The following is a 17801-nucleotide window of genomic DNA, read 5'->3' on the forward strand; positions in this document are numbered from 1 at the left end:
AAACAACACTATCAAATGGATTCCAACATCAGAACTCACAAAACATGCGATAAAGATGAATGCAGAAGACAGGAGTGTGATTTTTCTGTCATTGCTCCACAAGTTATAATCAAAGGTAATAGGTTGTCATATGATGTGATTTGAGGCGATTGGTAAATATAATTAGCTTCTTTTCCATTTATAATGATTTTTCTTGCTTCTTGCAGAATGTATGCAATAGTTGAATTTTTGGAGGAGGGGACTTGTGATTTGGTACTACAGACCTGGCTTTTTGAAGAAGATGAGGTATTAAATCTCACTTGTATCAACAACATACATTAACAAATATCTTTACATTCACCATGAAAATCAAAATGGACAATTCTTGCTTTTATGGAACATAACAGTGCATCTTTAAAATTATTGATGCACATTTTTTGTAAAGCACTTTTAATCTTTTTTTACAAAAGTATTTGCATGCCCTCCTTGTAAGGACAACTCTTCTATTTTTTTTCCTCATGTTTCTCTTTTCAAATTTAACACATTGTTCTCCCAACAAATGTTAGTTCCATTTAGCGTGTTTTGAGTACAATTCTCAATTATTAACATTTACATCTAACTTTTTACTTGAGTTAGATTTTCAGTTACTATTGCTTTCATATTACAGTTTGCAATTATTTTCTACTTCTACAATATTTATTTCATAATTTAATTGTACTATTTTAATGCAGGTACAATACTGTTACTGGCCACCAATTAATGTGACCAAAAAAATTAAAAGGCTTGAACTACCTGATAAAAAAAATTGGACCAGGCACAGGGTCAGAGTGTTTGCAAAAACAGGTATTTCATTTTACTTTAAAGGACCATTCAAACAAAATGTTAGTGCAACTACTGTTAAGGAATGCTAAATTATACTCACTGTATTTTTACTTCAGGTGACTATGAAACTGCTAAAAAGTGGTCCAAAAGAGCAGCTGTGCAGTCTTCTGTGGAGAGCTCTGATGACGTTCCTAAGAGAAAAAAACGACAAGTGTGTCTCAGCAGCTCCGATGAAGGTATGAACCTGAGCATGTGAAAAAGTTTACCAGTAAACAATTAAAGTAATTCAAAAATCATTTTTATTCATTTTTTTTTAAAGATACTTCTTCAGTACCTCACCCCAAAAAGAAGAACCGGGTGAACTGTACAACAACTGGTAGGCCTTTCTTAGTTTTAATTTTTTTACTTTACCACAGTGTTTGGGGGTTTTCAGAATACCCAAATTAATTTCATTAGTTGATTGATACCAATACAAGTACATTTCATTTCTTATTTACAGTGGAACCTCAGCTGCCATTTCCCCCAGCATTTAAACCGAACAAACAAACCACACTAACGCAATCAAGACCTGAAGATTGTACCATTCTTGATGCATCATTAAGACCAGCGCCTCCTAGAGACATCCAGAAGAATGGTAAATGCAAAACATAATTTGAAACTTAGTTTTTACCTTTATTTGAATGAATCAATATTGATTCTCCCAGATCACCTCCTGAGCCTACTCACTCAGAGAATCATCAGCATAGAGAGTGAGATGAAGGCGATGAGGAGCTCAACAGCAGCCCTGTATGAACTCTATGCTCGTGCCCTGGGTGATGGGACTAGTCAGCGAGTGGAGGAGATGAGCCTTGATGTGTGTGGCACTATGGAGGAACTCCTCTCTCTTGAAGAAAAAATGAAAGAGGAGACATTTCGGAATAGAGTGGTATGTGAATAGTGAACTATACGTGAAATGACAAAAAAGTGTTAGAATTAAGTTAAATAACAAAAGTTATTACCATTTTGAAAATGTATTCCATCTTGTAGACACACCATTTAAGTCTTGTTGGAGGTCCAAACCCTGGGGAAAACACCCGGCGGGTGATGCGGGCAGTGGCCTCCTACAGTGTTTGGAAGGAGTTTAGTCTGACAAAAGAACATTTCACATTATGTCGTTTAGGTCAATTAGGCTTGGGGTATGTTTGAATTTTAACTATTCCAATTCCGCTCATTCGAATCTAATTAACGTTAGGTAAAACAAAAGTTTGGATCTCGTGCTATAAACTAACATGATTAGCGCATCTCACCTCGTCATAATTTACATACAGTTGACATCTGACAATCATAACAACAAATAAAATATTAGAATGAAAGATATGATTCATGGTTACTCACACAGCGCAGCTGAAGTTTTTTCTTATATCGTTCATTCAACAACTGCCGAACAAACGTCAGTTCTTCTTCATTTTGGTTTAATGGCGGGTTGCGAACCAACATGCCGCCACCTACTGTGATGAAGTGTGAAGAGAACTGGTTTTCTCACGTAATCCCTATATAGGCTACTATTTTTTAATCCACTAATACTAATAAACTCACTATTGCATGTATTTGTTTCCTGCATTTGAGCCATTTAGTAAACACAATTACTGGATTTATAGTATATTTATAGTTATCTTATATGATTAATATAATGAAACCATCATATTTTAAATAAATCATATTGACCAGCTGAATCTAACATTTAATTTAATTTCAACAAATGTCAAAGTCAACTAAAAAAAATTATGTGCAATTAATTGTATAAAACTGAAATATACTTTTCATTTTGCAGAAGCAGGACCAGAGAAAAGGTGTGCAGCAGCATGATGACGATGATGAAACTCTCCTACTTTTTGAAGACGAATAAGACTTTTTGATTCATTAGAAATTTTCATTGTTTTTTTTCTTTTTTTTTTCTTAAAGATCAAATTAATTAAAATTAATGTATATGCCAAATTTTCACTTCTCAATAACTTTGTTGTTAACTTTTACAATATATATTCTAAAAAATTATATGTTAATTGTTTATTAGCTTACTGTGGAAAATGTCATCAACTAACTGCTGATTAATAAATGATATGAATGTTTTCTAGTTGATTGATTCTTGAGGCACACGTGTGTGACACATTGATGCATGCGGTGCATATAGGCTACACACAATCGTACAGGTAACACACTGAATAAATGCTGATTAGAGATTTTTTTTATGTGGTTTTGGTCGTTGCTACAACTAACACGGTGCTTTAATGTTACGTCCTCACAACATACCAGTTTGGTCATTGAGAAGTACTCATCACGTTCTTGCGACGTACCACTATAACGTCGCCACGACGATTATGGGAATCACAAAGTTACGTCGCTGGAACGTTATGTGGTACGTCGCTACAACTAACACGGTCCTTTGATGATACGTCCTCACAACATACCAGTTTGGTCATTAAGACGTCCTCATCACGTTCTTGCGACGTACCACTATAACGTTGCCACGACGATTATGGGAATCACAAAGTTACGTCGCTGGAACGTTATGTGGTACGTCGCTACGACGAATATGGTCTGGTCCGGTTACGTCTTCACAACGTAACTGTGTTAGCTGGGTTGAGGCGATCTATGCAAAATAGATAAACGCCCCCCAGGTAAATGCCTTAAAAGCAGCAAGTTCCATCACTAGATTCATTCACTTTCCTGCGCGTTTGGAAGATGGCACGCTACACAGGCGAAGAAGCTCTTCAGCTCGACCTGGATAGTGACGACGACTTCACATTTTCCTCAGAAAAAGAGCGGGACTCCGATGACGAACGTTTGTATTTTGAAGTGCGACTTGATCCAGCCGTGGATGCAATTTCGGATGAGTAAGTCTTTTAGTTTAACTTACATTAGTTGACAAGCTATTTTATATAAACTTGTACATATTTTACTGGTTGGACTATTTCCAGACTTGCCATCCAGTATTGAAATTTAAAATATATCTTAATAGGCCGCTTTTAGTTACGTTTAAATTGTCTAGACTATGCTATATGCTGTATGATATGAAAAATTATATGTACAAAATATTATGTATGTTTAGATTATATTTTTGACTATAGTGTTTATGCTGCATCATTTAACTATAATGCTGCATCATTTGACTATAGTGTTTTTGCTGCATCATTTGACTATAGTGTTTATGCTGGATAATTTGACTATACTGTTTATCTGTCCCTCCAGAAAAACGCGATTATGCGATCGCTGAATTCAATGCATAATCAGCCAAAGTCCGCATATTCATGCGGGGGCCGCATTTTTTCAAATACGCCGCACTTTCGCCGCATAAATTGCCGATTTCCGTGCAAAATATGCGGGGTTTGCATGATTTCATAATCCTCGCATTTTCGTTGCAAAAAAGTCACATATATCTTAGCAGAAAGTTGAAAAATGTTACGTTTGCTTCACACAAGAGCAGCCATTTCCCCCTGTTTCCATGGGAACGTTATGAAGTGACGCAATTACGCGATGGGATAGCTCACAACTGAAGTTATTGCAGAGGCCAGACAGACTCACGGAGGCGATTGACATCACACAAATCGAACTCGTATAACTGTCTGTCACACATTCTACCTTCACATCGTTACTTAATAAACAAAATAAGATAAAAGAAGTAGCATCAAACAGAAATTACCCGCACACATGGGGTGTTCAAGGCGCACATATAATATAACACTGCAGACAGTTCAACAGGGAGCGAGCAGCTCTTAAAGGGGCCACACCTTATTTACACTCGCTACAGTCTGAAATAAAACAAGATGAGAAATTAAATATTCCCAGCACTTTCTATGATGTAGTATGCTTGCTTATCAAAGGAAGTAATAAGAAATGACTCTTTACATTAAGGTAGTAGCCTAGTGAGAACAGGGTGTTGGGGGAATCACTTTTTTTCTCTTTTTCATCAAACCGCAGTTCCCTGTCAAGGGAACTCGAGCTGCGTTGAGACGCGGTGGGAACGCTCTGCGTGATTGCGTCGTGAAGCACATGTATAATCAGTCCAATGGAAGAGCGAGACGTCATAGGCGGTGACGTCATAGACCAGGAAGCTATAAAGCACACCAGAAAACAGACCGCAACAGCTTCTGTTGCCTTCAGCAAGCGATCTGTGTATTCTGTCCTTGTCATATTTATTGTTGTCTGTCAAGTTGCAATAAATATATATTATATGGCAAAAGAGAGCAAGCAGCTTTTGTGTTGTTCCCTGCCCACGTTATATCACGGGTGGGGACACACACATCAGCTTTTTGTTACTATTTGGGAGTGGAGCATGCCACAGTCAGTTCTCGAGGGGGCTGACTGTGAGCATTGCGAGAAGCTGTCCGTGAGGACGCTCCGCTCCCGCCGGGCGTTCTTCGAGGAGGACGGTTCGGTTCGCGCTCCCCGCGCGGGTCCCGCTGTTGCCGATGCACGGCGGCGACTCGCATTTTGGGGTTCGCAAACGGCTCTGACAGCGGGGGTTGGGACGGGCCCCGCCCTATTTCAGCTTTCACCTGCCAGATCCAGTGCTGGCGATTTCCAGTTCCGAGGAATTGGTATCGTTAGTGTTTTGTTTAGAAAAAGAGAACAAAACAAATAAAGATATTAAGAAAAGGCAGATGTTTGAGTTTTCAATAAATGAATAAATAAGTCAGCTCATAACTCTGTTGAATAAAGAGGAGCTTTAAAAGGAGGTTTATCTAGTGCTGTTGCTAGTTAAATATTTTCTGGCCAGCTGAACATTATGAGAGTGAAAATAAAAAGAGTTTATTAGATGAAATAAATCTAAAAACAGAAAAACTCTGTATCTCAGCCTCCTCGTCGGGGACTGCCGTTTTTTCCCTATCTCCACACACCACACTGAGGTGTCGAGATCGTGGAATAAGTCGGTTTCTATTTTATGTGTTTAATGCCCAACGTCTAACTATAGTAATGCTATGGGTATTAAGTATCATGGTATGACAGTGCCTCGGGTTAAAGAGACGCTTACTAGCTTTCTCTCTCCAGAGTCGGCGTCATCATTTTTAACCCCGACGTTACCCACCAGCCATCTAAATAATTTTTTTTATTAGGCAACGCTGGTGGGTAAATTATAAAGACATGGATGAATGTGAGGTTGTCAGCACTGACGCTATTCGAGAATTGCGTCGTGCAAAAACAGATAAGCTATACTGGGGAGGGACGGTTTCGAGAAATCGTTTCTCCTCTGCGTCCTCTGGGTGGCGACTCTCTGAGGAGGGTCGCAGCACGGCCAGTTCGGTTGTTTTCCTGCTGGTGGCCACGGAGTGATAATTTATATATATATATATAAGTTTTTCTGATAAAAAAAAACAAAAAAAAACTAAGAATAAACCGTTCAGCGGCGTTCCAGAGGTTTCTTCCTCACCAATCTAATGTTCCTGAGACTGCTGGGCGGAGCAGTCTCATGAACTTTTCCGAGGTTCCGAGGTGCCTGCTTTTTCCAATGATCCTCCGAGGAGGGTCGTTGGAACTAAGTTATTTAAAGGGAGGCAAGATCTGAGGACTGTCGTCATCTCTAATAAAGCTTCTGAGGGCTCCTCCGGGGCAGGGACGGTTTTGAGAAATCGTTTCTCCTCGGCGCCCTCTGGGGTGCGACTCTCTGAGGAGGGTCGCAGCGCTGCCAGTTCGGTTGTTCCCTGCCGGTTCGCCGTTCAGGGCACCGAGGTGTCAGCGTCCCCATACGATCCTCCGAGGAGGGTCGTAGAACGGTCAGTTCGGTTGTTCCCTGCCGGTTCGCCGCTTCAGGGCACCGTAGTGACTGTTCAACCAAATCCAGAGGCCAGTCTTGAGAGACTGGTTCCCCTAGTAGAATTTCTGGCAGCGTGGAAACTACTGCCACATATTTCTCGGTGGGTCCTGCACACTATAGAAAAGGGTTCAGAATTCGGTTCTTGTCCGCCCAGATTTCTAGGGGTCCTCCCCACTGTGGTGGACCCCGAGCAGGCTTTGGTTATGGAGCAGGAAGTACTGACACTTCTGCAAAAGGAGCTGTAGAAGGGGTTCCTCCTCCCGGCAGACAGTCAGGGTTTTACTGCCATTACTTCATTGTTCCGAAAGAGGATGAGGGGTTGCGTCCTACTCTAGACCTGCGTCAATTAAACAGCAGGTTTCAGAATCTTAAGTTCAAAGTATGCTTACGCTAAATATGATTGTGTCACAGATTCAGTCCGAGGACTGGTTTGTCACAATAGACTTAAAGGATGCTTACTTATCTATCCATCCTCATCACAGGAGGTTCCTGAGGTTTGCTTTCAGGGGCGAAGCATACCAGTATCGGGTTCTTCCATTCGTTCTAGGTTATCACCCCACACCTTTTACAATATGCGTGGATGCAGCTCTGGCTCCTCTGAGATTCCAGGGCATTCGCGTATTAAATTATATCGACGATTGGTTGATTTTAGCTCAGTCCGAGCTTTTGGCAGTTCAACATCGAGATGTCGTTCTGTCCCACATAAGGAGGTTGGGGTTGCGGCTCAACACCAAAAAGAGTGTACTCCTCCCAGCTCAGAGGACCACTTTCTAGGTGTATTATGGGATTCGACAACAATGCAAGCACGTCTGTCTCCGGCACGTATTTCTGCGATTCTCACAGCCGTAAAGAATGTAAAACTAGGTCAGTCACTCACTGCAAACAGTCTCTGAGGCAGTTGGGGCTCATGGTAGTTGTGTCTAACGTAGTTACTTTTGGCCTTCTGTACATGAGACCCCTGCAGTGGTGGCTCGGGACCAAGGGGTTTTCTCCGAGGGGAAATCCGTTTTCGCATGATCAAGGTCACGCGGCTATGCCTTCGTGCCTCGGTCATGTGGAAGAAACCTTGGTTCCTCGCCAGGGCCCAGTGCTGGGTGCTTCTTGTCGACGCGTCACGCTATCGACGGATGCTTCCCTCACAGGATGGGGGGCGGTCATGAGTGGCCGCTCGGTGAAAGGTCTTTGGCTGGGGCTCATGGCAGTTGCGTCCAACATAGTTACTTTTGGCCTTCTGTACATGAGACCCCTGCAGTGGTGGCTCGGGACCAAGGGGTTTTCTCCGAGGGGAAATCCGTTTTCGCATGATCAAGGTCACGCGGCTATGCCTTCGTGCCTCGGTCATGTGGAAGAACCTTGGTTCCTCGTCCAGGCCCAGTGTTGGGGGCTTCTTGTCGACGCATAATGCTATCGACGGATGTTTCCCTCACAAGTCGGGGGCAATCATGAGTGGTTGGTCGGCGAAGGGTCCGGATAACACACTGATGGTCTCGTATATCAGAGCAGATATCCTGTTGAGGCAGGGGCTGTGGCCCGGGGAATGGAGACTTCACCCCGAGGTGGTGGAGCTTCTTAGGGAGAACTTCGGTCAAACTACAAGTCGACCTTTCGCATCACTTGTACAATGCATTGCCCTTGTGGTTCTCCCTCACGCATCCAGCTCCGCTTAGACTGGATGTAATGTAATAGGTGTGGTTGCCGCTACACCTATACGCTTTTCCCGATATCTTTGCTCCTGGGAGCTCTGGAGTTGTGGATACTGTGGGCCCGGCCTCTGAGGGGGCCCAGCTCATAGATTCAGGTTTCTCGACCGAGGTCGTGGAGACCATACTCCAGTCTAGAGCTCCCTCCACGAGAAGACTAATATGCTGTTCTCTGCCTGGTGCAGAGAACGCCTTCTGAATCTCGTTTCTGCCCTGTTGGTAAAGTACTTGATTTCTGTAATGAATGTTTCTTTGCTGGGCTATCTCTGAGGAGAGATCCTTAATTTCGTCTTCTCCGTGGTACATGAGGCTGAGGCCTGCACGTACTTGGATTTGCACCTGGTTGGTGGTAGTATTTCTTCACCCCAGATCTGGTTGTATTTCTAGGTCCCTACTAAATGTGCAGGTCATTTGTGTTCCAGGCCTTCTGTCCTCCACCTTTAATACCCCAGATCAGGAAAATCTTAAATCTGTTATGCCCTATCCGGGCTTTGGATGCTTAGGTCCACAGAGCTGCTCAGTGGCGTTTATCAGAACAATTATTTGTCTGCTTCGGGTAACCTAAGATAGGTTGCCCTGCATCTAAACAGATAATGAGCAAGTGGGTAGTTGAGGCTATCTCACTTGCTTATGAAGCGGCCGGACAGCGTTCACCTGTGGCTGTTCAGGCCCATTCTACAAGGAGTATAGCTGCCTCTAGGCTTTAATTTCGGGTGTTTCCCTTCAGGATATTTGTAATGCGGCAGGCTGGTCCTAACCTCATACATTTGTCAGACTTTATGACCTACACCTCTCCACTCCCGGGGCTAGGTTGCTTGCTTCTAGTGTGCGCAAGGACACACAGAACGGGCATTTGTCTTATGGCGTAGTGGGTATGGGGTTCCCACCGCGTCTCAACGCAGCTCGAGTTCCCTTGAAAGGGAACGTCTCAGGTTACGTATGTAACCCTGGTTCCCTGAGAGGGAACGAGACGCTGCGTTCTCCTGCCATACTTCCTGCATGCCCTGATCGACTTGCTTCAGGCTTTTTCAGAAGCTGTCGCGGTCTGTTTTCTGGTGTGCTTTATAGCTTCCTGGTCTATGACGTCACCGCCTATGACGTCTCGCTCTTCCATTGGACTGATTATACACGTGCTTCCCGACGCAATCACGCAGAGCGTTCCTCTCATGGAACCAGGGTTACATACGTAACCTGAGACGTTTTGCAAGTTCCCGCAATTTTTGCAAGTTCCCGCAATTTCATTGCATTAAATTGCATAAATATCCCGCATATTCCATCGCATTTTTAAATATGCCCGGTTGATGAAGTGCACAAATGTGTTAATGTTTGCGGTGTGCTATCTCCGGTAATGGCCCATTGACACGCATATACAGCCATTATTCACATCAGTTATAGGCTAATGGTACTATACTTGGAAATATTTATGTAATAATAGTTTTCAACTTTTTTTTAAAGGAATGTAGCTGCATTACTACCTTCACCTGCAATTCGTAGGGCGCACAGCAACACAGTCGAAAATTAGAAAGAGTAAGTACATACAGTATTTATCCACTATTTTACAGATGTTAGTTCAATTTTGCAGAGGTGGAAAGAGTAATAAAATATTCTACTCAAGTAAAAGTACTACTACTTCAATGAAATTTTACTTAAGTACAAGTAAAAGTACCGGTCTAAAAATCTACTCAAGTAAAAGTAAAAAGTAGCTCATTTGAAATTGACTCAGAGTAAAAGTTACTGAGTTACTTTTTTAACAGCGGGGGTGGGGTGGGGGACCCTCCCGTGTAGGGTTGTAATGGTATAAGATTTTCACAGCATGGTAACGTCTCAGAAAATATCACGGTTTACAGTATTAATCAATTGTTAAATAAATAAACTGTATTATTAAATTATGGGTATTATTATTATTATCATCAGTTAAAATGACAGTTAAATTAATGAAAACAGGAATTTTTTTTGGTTGAACAAATGCTTTTATTATTACAAACTTGAAATAATTTGTTTGTTTATTAAAATTTCAATAAAACATGTCTAATCAATTAAATTCGATAATTAATAATGAATTAGATTAACAACTTATTTTTAACATTAATAATTTATTAAAATGTTTAAGAATAATATTGTCCTATGAAATGTATTTTATTCAGAAAATTAATGTTTCTTTTTATTAGGGGTGTAACGATATTCGAACCAAACCGAAGAACCGCGATACAGAACCCACGATTCGAATGGCGATACTCTCATGGCGTACCGAACACGCCCCGCCCTGCAAGCTACCCCGGCCCCGCCCAGCCCGGCTCATTAATTGGAGCTGGAATCAGTGTTGCCAAGTCCGCTTATTATAAGCGACTTTGGGCTTGTTTTTCTGTAAAGTCGCTTACAAATATTGTTAGTTGCGGGTCGCGTTTTTTTTGGGCTTGTTTCTAAAGTGTACTTGCTTATTTGGGCTTGTTCTCAGCTCGTTGTCAAGCAGATATTTTCTATATGTTATTTAAACGTAGGAGTTTGTCTTGCCTGTTCCCTCTGTCTCTCCCCTTTCCCTATACACAGAGTTTTTTCCCACCCACATCCTGCTTCTAATTGGCTCTGACCCAGATGGCAATGAGTACTAGCCAATCAGAGGCAGAGCAGGGCAATCTTTTTTTTTCTGGTTAGGAAACGTCAGTGAGTGACGTTTAAATGAAAATAGGTGCGAGTCGTGACCGTCGCGACTGATAGTGACTGGACTGTAGGAGAGTTTTTATATATAAATTATATTTTAGATATTATAGATATAGATATTATAGTTTAATATTGTTTAACCCTTTAACTGTCACTCCCCCTTTTTTCGAATAGACATGAAAATCACTATTCAAACTTAAATGGTTGTAATTCAAGAATGCTTTGGAATATAGACCTATGGTTGGTCTTGTTTTAAAGAAGACATTTGCCAGATTATTGTTGAAGCTAAGTTTTATGAAATGAGGAAAGTGAAACAGAAAAAAAGTTATACAAGTTTGAGTTTATGAAAATGAACAACGTAAAAATATAATTATTTATATTTTATACAAAATATATATATTACAAAATATATTTTACTCTAAAACTGCCAGAAAATGTAAGCCAAAAATCTGAAGAAGTTGTGTTCCAAATTTTAGGTTGATATCTCAAATAATGAGCTTTCAGTAAGATTTTATTTGGCCGCAGTACCAACATTTTTCACTAGATGGACAGCCAAGCTTCATTACAGAAGAAAAATAAACTAGCGTGTGCACAGTTTTACAAAACTAGGCACAGTTTACCAATCTGTCCACATGGGTGTAAATTGACAATCTGTACCCACAGTTTAAAACTATCTGTCACCACGGATTGTAAAACCGTGCACACAGTTTATTTATTTTTCTCTTCCTGGAACCTAGGGGGGCTCCGTAGAAAAAGCTCTTTTACTGTCTATGAGAAAAAGTCGCTTGTTTTGGGCTTGTTTTCACGGGCCTGGTTGCTTTTTTGTCCCGCGAGATCTGGCAACACTGCCTGGAATGTGTACACAACGAATTCAGTTTTGTAGTCGCCTAACCACCATTAACACCAAATAGCAAGCTCCGTGTTTTGTTACTTTCGATAATAAGCAAGGTGTAATCTTCAAATTCTGACTATTTGATCACAAAAATCAAACAATAAATGCCGTTTGGCGCTCTTTGATGTGGCGTGACAGATCGCTGTACTAGCTCCTCATTTCAAGCGACAGCGCGGAGTAAACGCGAGTAAACGCGATCATCTCTTCCTCAGTTACAGAATAAACATGAATGGACACCTGAAGGTATGTTGAAAAATACAGTATACTTACTGAAAGGCATCATAACTCGTGTAATCGCTCAATCAGTGTTTCAGCAGCGCAAAGACGTCAATAAAACTGCATAGCTTGTCTAGCCTTATATTTACCTCAGCAGGCAAGTGATTCAGGTTCCACAACTTGTTGGTTCCTAGAGAAATTAACTCTTGCACTAAATAAATGCACAATATTATCCTACATATTATATTTTACTTAACCTGTTAATTATATCTTGATTATTTAATGTACGTTTAAAATATGTTTCATGAAAATGACAGCAACTGTGTAAATTATTATATTTCAATAACGAATTAGAGTAAAGTTAATGCAAAAACTGCCTTATGTTCACATGTTTTCATACAATGTGTTGGGTGTTGATTATTATATCTAAAAAATAAATAGCATCTAAATTTAGGCTCTGTTGTTAACCTTTAATGTTGTAGTAATGTGCGGCTCCCTATATAGTTTACATCATTAGCAGATTTTTAATCCTTGCAAAACGTTTAATTGTAATTGAATTAATTTAAAGACAAAGACATCATTTTTTCATTAAACCACTGTTTAAATTTTTTTTTTTAGCTTTCTAAACTGAACCGAACCGAGACGTCAAAACCGTGGGAAAACCGAACCGTCAGTTTTGTGTATCATTACACCCCTACTTTTTATGATTTAATCCAAATATATTATCAAAAACGGTGGTAATCAAATGTAAATTTAAACTTGTGTCTTTTTATTTTTTGGGGAAGCGCTGCAAAAACAGATTTACTAAATTAAACCATGGACAAAAAAATAAATATTCCTTTAAATAATGTTCAAATAAAATGTATTATTATTGTTGTTATTATTATTATTTTGAGAAGTAGGCTACGTTCTATTGTATGCCTACAATACCCAGATAGCACACGTACGTCTGGCCGACGTCGGCCAAACATCGAGCGTCGGCCTCCCTCCCTATAACATCGCAGAGGCATCGGCCAGGCATAGGCAGAACTCCTGTTAGTCAGTGCTCTATTCCCCAGCTCCGTTACAGCGGCTTTGGGTCGGCCCACTATACAGGAGGCCGATATTTGCACGGGTCCATCTCTTTGCACTAAAACAACAACATGTCTTTTATAATTAACCATTTTGATAAAGGATGTGATATAAATATGAGAAATGGCTGGTCTTTTTAGAGCTGTAGGCTGCACAGTTTAAAACTCTTAGTCTCAGACATGCTCAGCTGTGCTGCACGCGCTGAATTAAAGTGACTGTTCGTGGTCAAAATGTACACAGATTGACATGAAAATTTAGTTGTCTCACCATAAATGCATTTAATTAAATCATACTAGGCCTACTATTTTTCACAAACATATTTTTACTTAAGCCCGGGGAAAAGCATTAACACTTACCAGAAGTAGTCTAGGCTTTAGCAAAAAAATAACTAATAACTAAAAATGCATAGGCCATTGCACATATTAAATCTCCACATAGATCTCCAAAATTAGTTTTAAATTAATAATTTAATATTTATGAGATTTTTATTTAAGTAATGTTCTAATTCTAGATATTTATATTTGTAAATGCTGCATGCTTTTGACGTGGTTTAATCTATGGGGTTAATCAATGGCCGTGCGCCTGAACTTTCGAGTCGCTTTCAAACACTGGAGTGGCGCAGAGTTGCCATGGAAACGGCGCGGGACCACTGCGACTGACAGGCAGCAAAACTCCCTCTCTCGCTGTTGTTTTCACTGCTTTCAAGTAAGATTAGTCTCTAAGAGCACACAAATAATACACACAACTGTTCTTGACACTTCTCTTACTTGTAATTGACACGCTTTTGTTGAATATTTACTTTATAGACATGGTTTAGTGTCTTCGGAAAAAGTCCGTTAGCATCTCAACCGTTTTCAGAAGAGGTTAAGCTAACGTTAACGTTAACTCGGTTGAGCTTTTGTTAAAGTTTGGGCTTTTAACCACCTATTATGTGTAGATGAGAGTTTTAGTAAAGGTGTTACTTGGAAGTGAGCTAATTTATTTAACATAAACGTAAACATAATATTTTAATATTGATAAAAAATGTTCTGTGATTTCAGCAGCAACAAAATAACCCCTCTAAAACAGAGGGGAAGCTCCACAAGCTCAACATTTCTGAAGAAAGCTGCTGCCAGAGTTATAGGAAACACAGGTGAACCGAGGAAGCTCATATCTTCATATCCATTTTGTCACAATATTTTCACCTATATCACCATGCATCTGTCATTTTCTTATTTTTCAATTTCTCAAATTTACATTTTTAATTTTTATAATTTATTTTAAGAAGGTTTTGACATCCAAACGTAAGTGACACTGTATGAGCAAACAGTGCAAACCTAAAGCAAACCTAAACCTAAACCTATAAGCAAACCTAAAACCAAATTCTGTTATCCTAATTAAGAAATTATTTTCTGTATATTCTTTCTCTTTACTACATTTCCCCTCTGCTGTAGCTTTTTTCCTTTTAATAAACCTGACATTGTATAATAATATTGTTGGCTCTGTGACAAATGGTTTGTAGTGTTGCTAGATCCTTCCATGCTGATGCCTTGCACCGTAGCAGTTTCTGTCCTGATCATCATCTCTAAGACGCTATGAACCACATGACTAGTAAGTAAAACTTCAAACATGCACTAATGTCAAACACACACTAATTGTGTTAGTACAAATTTTAATGTTTTGAAAAAATTCTTACGTTCACCAACACAGCATTAAAAACAATAATATTGTGAAATAATCTTATTATTATTTTAATAAGTTAACTGTTTTCTATGTGAATATATTGTAAAATGTAATTCCTGTGATCAAAGCTGAATTTTCTGCATCACAGCTTCACATGATCCTTCAGAAATCATTATAATATGATGATTTGATGCTCAAGAAACATTTATGATTATTATCAGTGTTGAAAACAGTTTTGCTGCTTCATATTTTTGTGTTTTTCAGGATTATTTGATGAATAGAAATGTCTCGGTTACGTATGTAACCCTAGTTCCCTTATAGGGAACGAGACGCTGCGTCAAACGCTGTGGGAACGCCCCTGCGTTGTGCGTCCTGAAGCACGTATGGAATCAGCCCAATGGAGAGATGGAACGTCATAGGCGGGTGACGTCATCGACCAGGAAACTATAAAGCACCCCATAAAAACAAGCGCAACAGCTTCTGATAGGCCTGAAGGAAGCGCTAGCGGGAATGCCGGGAGTATGGTGGAATGACGCAGCGTCTCGTTCCCTATCAGGGAACTAGGGTTACATACGTAACCGAGACGTTCCCTTTCAAGGGAACTCGAGCTGCGTCAAACGCTGTGGGAACGCTAATACCCACGTCGCCATAGGACCAAGTGACCGCCATGTGAGAACTAGTGCACAGAGGACGAGAGCACCTGTGCCCCAGGGGTAGAACTTAAGTCTAGGTCGTAGAACTTAATGAAAGTATGCGGTGACAGTAAGGCTTTAGAAGCCGCCATACTCCTGGTAGAGTGGGCTCGTACAGCCAAAGGTGAAGGCTGACCAGCCGACTCATAGGCAAGTGAGATAGCCTCGACCACCCACTTGCTCATTCTCTGTTTAGACGCGGGACACCCCTTCTTGGGTGGCCCAAATTTCCTCCACAGGGCAGTTCTGTGGACATAGGCGTCTAACGCCCTAACAGGGCAGAGTAAATTAAGTTTCTCCTGGTCAGACGACAGAAATGGAGGAGGATAAAAGGCCTGCAGAACTGTAGGTCTAACAACATTAGTAGGGACCTTGGAAACGTAACCTGGTCTAGGATGCAGAAAAGCCTTAACCATGCCAGGCGAAAATTCCAGGCACGAGGGTGAAACCGACAGAGCCTGCAAATCTCCGATTCTCTTTAGTGAGGAAAGATAGTCTTAAACGTGAGAAACTTCTCAGGAACTTCTTCGATAGGTTCAAGAGGAGCTAGGGAAAGACCTTCTAATACGATGGCCAGATCCCAGGCCGGCTCCCTCGTACGAACTGCTGGCCTCAGCCTCAGTGTGCCACGAAGGAAACGAGTTATAAGCGTTAGTGTGGAGGGGGATAGCCCTGTGGAGAAGCGCTCCTGCAGGAATTCCAGCACTGCACCCACTGGGCAGTTAACTGGGTCCTGCAGGTGCTCTCCACACCAAGAAGTGAAGAATTTCCACTTCAAGGCATAAAGCTTCCTCGTGGATGGAGCTCTGGAGTGAAGAATGGTCTCAACAACCTCGGTTGAGAGACCAGAGTTCATGAGCTGGGCCCCCTCAGAGGCCAAGCCCACAATACTGGGCGGGGGTGAAATATCATGCCGCCCGCCTGAGAGAGTAGATCCCTCCTGACCGGGAGCTCCAAGGGAGAGCCGTCCAGGAGAGAAATCAGGTCCGCAAACCATACTCGGGCCGGCCAGAGCGGGGCTACTAATAATAGGCTGACCCCGTCCCGGCGAACCCTCTCCAGAACTCCAGGTAGCAGAGCAATCGGGGGAAAGGCGAACAGACGTGACCTCGGCCACGGCTGCACCATAGCGTCCAACCCCAGAGGGGCTGGATGGCTGATGGAAAACCACAGATGACAATGCGTGGTCTCCTTGGAAGCGAATAGGCCCACCAAGGCGCGACCGAAACTCAACCAAAGGAGCTCCACCACCTCGGGATGGAGTCTCCAATCCCCCGGCCTCGGCCCCTGTCTCGACAGGGAGTCTGCTACCACATTCAAATACCCAGGAAGATACATTGCTCTCAGAAATAGTAACCTCCCTTGGGACCACAGGAGGATCTGACGGGCCAACTTGTAAAGCCGGCGAAACCGCAGGCCCCCCTGATGATTTATATAAGAGACCACCGACGTGTTGTCTGACTGAACTAACAGATTATGACCTCTCAGGTCTGCTAGGAAGTGTTTCAGAGCCTGGAACACCGCCAACATCTCTAGACAATTTATAAGCCGTGATAGATGATGGTCCTGCGACAGCCCTTGGGCTGGACGACCACTCGTGACCGCCCCCCACCCTGTGAGGGAGGCATCCGTCGTTAGCGTTACGCGACGACAAAGAGCCCCCAACACAGGCCCTTTGAATAGGAACCAAGTTTCTTTCCACATGACCAGAGCACGAAGGCAGCGCCGCGTGACTTTGACCGTGCGGAGCGGATTTCCCCTCGGGGAGAATCCCTTGGTCCTGAGCCACCACTGTAGCGATCTCATGTACAACAGGCCGCAAAGTATAACGTTGGACGCTGCTGCCATCAGACCCGACAGTCTCTAAAACTGTTTTACAGTAAGTAGCTGGCCTAGCTTTACTTGTTTCACAGCTGAGAGAATCAAAACGATGCGGGTCGGAGCGAGTCGTGCCTGCATCGAAACCGAAACCCAAATGACACCCAGAAAAGTGGTCTTCTGAGGAGATAATACACTTTTCTTTGCGTTCAGCCTCAACCCCAACTTCCTGATATGAACGAGAACGACATCTCAATGTCGAACCGCCATCTGCTCTGTCTGAGCTAAAATCAACCAATCGTTGATGTAATTGAGGACACGAACACCCTGAAGCCTCAGGGGCACTAGTGCTGCGTCCATGCATTTCGTGAAAGTGCGGGGAGATAAAGCTAGGCCAAACGGAAGAAACCTGTGCTGGTACACCTCGCCCCCGAAGGCGAATCTCAGGAACTCCCTGTGTTGTGGAAGGATGGAAATGTGGAAGTACGCGTCCCTTAGATCTA

The 17801-nt window shown here is 42.0% G+C and overlaps 2 long non-coding RNA genes across 2 annotated transcripts in view; both read left to right on the top strand.

The window, feature by feature from the left end:
* LOC143757194 (uncharacterized) overlaps positions 1 to 17801 on the top strand; it is a 58804-nt gene that overhangs the window by 11181 nt on the left and 29822 nt on the right. The window contains exon 2 of the long non-coding RNA XR_013210432.1: positions 9745 to 9816. This is a non-coding gene — a long non-coding RNA (uncharacterized LOC143757194). The remainder of the gene's footprint in view (positions 1 to 9744; positions 9817 to 17801) is intronic.
* LOC143757196 (uncharacterized) lies at positions 14 to 963 on the top strand. The gene is made up of 4 exons (XR_013210435.1): positions 14 to 115; positions 207 to 285; positions 711 to 822; positions 918 to 963. It is a non-coding gene; the product is annotated as an uncharacterized LOC143757196 (long non-coding RNA).

Source organism: Siphateles boraxobius, unplaced genomic scaffold (genome assembly GCF_051911475.1).
Source record: "Siphateles boraxobius isolate OS27281-9 unplaced genomic scaffold, OSU_SipBor_1 30, whole genome shotgun sequence".
NCBI classification, from domain to species: domain Eukaryota; kingdom Metazoa; phylum Chordata; class Actinopteri; order Cypriniformes; family Leuciscidae; genus Siphateles; species Siphateles boraxobius.